The following is a 3383-nucleotide window of genomic DNA, read 5'->3' as shown; positions in this document are numbered from 1 at the left end:
GATCCCCGTCGTCCGTACTCCACAGCTAAGATTGAGATATTGTTCGAAGTATGGGTCACCACTTCGAAGGATCTGGTCATGAGGAAACCAACAAACAAGTACGGTGTTTTGGGGCAGAGCGACTGCAATATACAACGATAGGCGGCCGGAAGGACGCCCCCTTCCCCCAAAATTTAAAGATGCTGGAGAGTCATTTCGAGCCCAAAAATAGATTCGTCGGCATTGACAACAATAAAGAAACATGGTAACGTAGCTGAGCGAGTGGCGCCGACATTCTGAAGTCGGCGATGTTGATCTACCAACAAGTTTTCGAGAGGCCCTTGAAGTATGTCAATACTTAGGAGTGGGTTTGGGGGATTGATAAGTAGGCGGGTAGCACCTAGTCGAGCTCGAGCTCTAAACGCACAAAGCACACGGCAAGTGGCAATTACTCGTCAAGTGGCAGCGCAGCCAATTCGACCCCATTTTTAGCCAATCTGAGGTCAGGCGCAAGCCTGTTTGTGGGAGCTAATGGGGAGGGGTGTTCGAGCTCTGGTTGCGACATCGTCCGATTGGGACAAAGGCGACAAAGGCTAGAGGACAAGCGGACCAAACCTAGAGGCCTCCCAAGCTCCTCCCTCCGATCTTGGTATTCTAATGAAATATTTGGTGCAAGCCACAATGGCTGACACTACCCGTATGACACCAGTACAAAAACTGACATATGACCTAGTTGTTGCGGCCCTCCAACAACAATTGGGCTTCCCCCTATGCTGTTGCCAGAGTAATTTTTTTAAGTATTGTTTATGATTTTTTTTATTATGTAAGACTCTTTCTGTCTGTGAAGAGAGGGCTTGTGCATGTGTGTCGTGTGCATGTGTCCCTCCTTTTAACAAGATTTATAATTTTTTCACTAATGCAACAAATATTACTAAGTATAAGTGGCAAGAGCGGGGTCGAACCATAAAGACTATGGACCTACTCGAGATTGTTTCTACGACACAATTGGAAAAGGGGTCGGATGCTGCCATACATTCATTGAGTGGGTTAAGTTTGGATCTACTGGGTTTGGCAGAATTAAAAGACTATTCTATCTAATTGACCTAGGAGGCTGAAGAAGTACGAAAGGAAAATAAAACACGAAAATATTTTTGATCATTTTAATAAAACATGAAAGCAACTAAAGAAAACAATTGAAATTTACTAATCAAGCTAAAAACTTTCCTAAAATAGGCAAACAACGCAAAAAAAAGTAAGTGGGAGCCATTTTTCCTAAACTGGCTAGGGTTAGCAGAAAAGCTGAAAAAGCAAAAAGCAGATCTGATTTCTAACCACCTCCTACTTCATCTTCTTCATGTAATTAAGCCAAAAACATAGCAGAGCATGAAACAATCATCAACGCAGAAAAACCGAGCAAACCTCAAACGAGACGCGAACATGAAATTTGAGCTAAGAACTATCAGATCTACTCTCCTCGGTCAAGCAAAAAGTGAAGTGAACACAAATTAACCTTGCATGCATCACCTAAACTAATAGATCTCAGAAATCGAGCACGTGAAAAATTAGATCTCAACATCTAGACTACTAGAAAGCATGTAAACAGCATAAATCTAAACATCTAAGCTACCAATTACGAAAAGTATCCAAGAAACATGAGTAAATAGCATAATCAACATGAAAATAAACCGAAGCTTCATAATACTGGAAATAAACCGAGATCCAACGGCGGAGTCGTCAATTCCTCTGCCGAAACCACGGAACTAAGCTAAGTAAGCAGTAAACTATCTAACTAAACTAAACTAAACTAAGAGAGCGGTGGTGTTAGCGCCTATGAGAACTTCCTACTTAAACTACGAGAATGGTAGCGTTAAGTGCCTATGAGAACTTCCTACCTTAACTACGAGAATGGTAGCATTAAGCGCTATTTTCTTCATTCATGTTGGTCCCTTTATATAGGGAGGCCGGAGCACAAATCCCTAGGGTATGTCCTCCATGATTTAACATTTGTACCCTTAAAATAAGGGTATCTTCGAGTTCTCTCTCCTCTGTCCCACTCCTTGCACTTCCTGCTTTTTCTGATAATTTCCCTGGGTCAGTTAGACGGCTTTTCGGCATTTTTACTCCTTTTCTGCTCAATCTGCATCTACTCGGTCAGTTTGCACCATCTACTTGACCCAACAGATACCTATACTTAAACTCAAATTTTGCGCATCCCCTCCCCCAAAATGTGTGAAATCACCCAAAAGCCAATGCATGAAATGAGTCTCATCAATCTGCCTTTAGGAGTATTAGTTTTCCATTTTAGTTCGCCCGCAATTAGTAGTCTCAGATCACTTTTAGATAGACCACGCATTCCAGTAACTCATTCGATTCATATTTTATCATAAAACTAATACCGTATGTGTTTAATTTTCTGTTGAATAGATGGATGATTGTAGATGTTGTTTCTTGAATAAAAAGTGAAGTAAAAAGTGGTTTGAAGCTCAAATAATTGAAGAGATGATACAGTTAAAAGAAATACAGCCAACTTATTCAGCAATTAACTTAGTCACTAATTAGATTTCCAATTTATTTTTATGCAGAGCACCTACCGACTTAGGCCCTTTGATTAGGTTTTAGATTAGCAAGTGGTAGTTGGATTGAGCGTCACCTACTTTTTCTGCAAAGCGAAACCCACAATCGCCCAAATTGGTATTGATTCTATCACATGATAAAATGTCAAGTGAACAAAATAGTCAACTAACTCTAGGATTGAGTGGTCACACCTACTACGTAGCAATATAAAACAAATCATTAATTTACTCGAGATGCCATCGTATTTAACCTCTCGAATCGTGGTTACAATGATTAAAATCCAATAAAGTAAATAATGGATACAGCGATATAAGGGTTGGAAGGAATATAGTAATACTATTAATCAAAAAGCCATAAATTAATCAAACAATAAGTAAAGAATACCACCATAGGTGCAAAATGAACATGTGTAGCAAGAACAATATTTCTCGGATGATTCAGATTACAATGGGTCTTTCCCCTAACTCGTCTACTAACATAAAATTCAGTAAATATGTGTATATAATATATATTTATATTTCATAGCAAGCCGAACAAAAAAATTCCTTAATAAAGAATGACAAAAAAGCAAAGATTACAACACTGAGATTTCCCTTGGGTTTTGGTAGGCAACTATTTGCATATTACCCTCCTATATAATTCACAAGATACTTCGTTCGCCAGATTTGGTCACAACCCGTGAAAAGTCGTTCGGTATAATAGCCTCCCGACTTTTATTAATCACCGTAGCAACTATTACCATACATCGCGTAAGTATCTTCCTGTCATCTGCAGATTCTTTACGAAGCTCTCAGTTTTCGAGCTGTCCAAAGAACCCTGGGATGCCAAAA

The sequence above is a fragment of the Salvia hispanica genome, chromosome 5 (genome assembly GCF_023119035.1).
Source record: "Salvia hispanica cultivar TCC Black 2014 chromosome 5, UniMelb_Shisp_WGS_1.0, whole genome shotgun sequence".
In the NCBI taxonomy this organism is placed as follows: domain Eukaryota; kingdom Viridiplantae; phylum Streptophyta; class Magnoliopsida; order Lamiales; family Lamiaceae; genus Salvia; species Salvia hispanica.
The sequence above is the reverse complement of the archived record's forward strand: the minus strand, read 5'-3'. Positions refer to the sequence as shown.